Here is a 432-nt window from a genome sequence, read left to right on the forward strand (position 1 = left end):
TGACTTTTTGTCTGAACAATGGAAGCCAGAAGACAGTGAGATGACATACTCAATGCTCAGGGGATGGGGGAAGCAATGTCAGCTAAGAATACTATATCCAACAAAACTATCTTTCAAAAAAAAAAGGCAAAATAAAAACACTCTAGAGAGAGACTTAGAGACTGAATTTGTTGGGAACAGATCTGCCCTAAAAGGAATACTAATGAAAGTCCTTCAGAATAAAAGGAAATGACACCAGAGAGTAACTTGAATCCACAGGGGGAAAAAAAAAAGCACCAGAAATTGGAACTATGTGAATTATTTAAAAGATTCTATAAATATATTTTTCCTTTCCTCTCTTAACTTCTTCAAAAGTCATAAGATAATATAAACCACTAAGTATAACATTGTACTGCTGGTGTTATATATAGAGAGATGTAATATATATATATA

The sequence above is a fragment of the Galeopterus variegatus genome, unplaced genomic scaffold (genome assembly GCF_000696425.1).
Source record: "Galeopterus variegatus unplaced genomic scaffold, G_variegatus-3.0.2 Scaffold15420, whole genome shotgun sequence".
Lineage (NCBI taxonomy): Eukaryota > Metazoa > Chordata > Mammalia > Dermoptera > Cynocephalidae > Galeopterus > Galeopterus variegatus.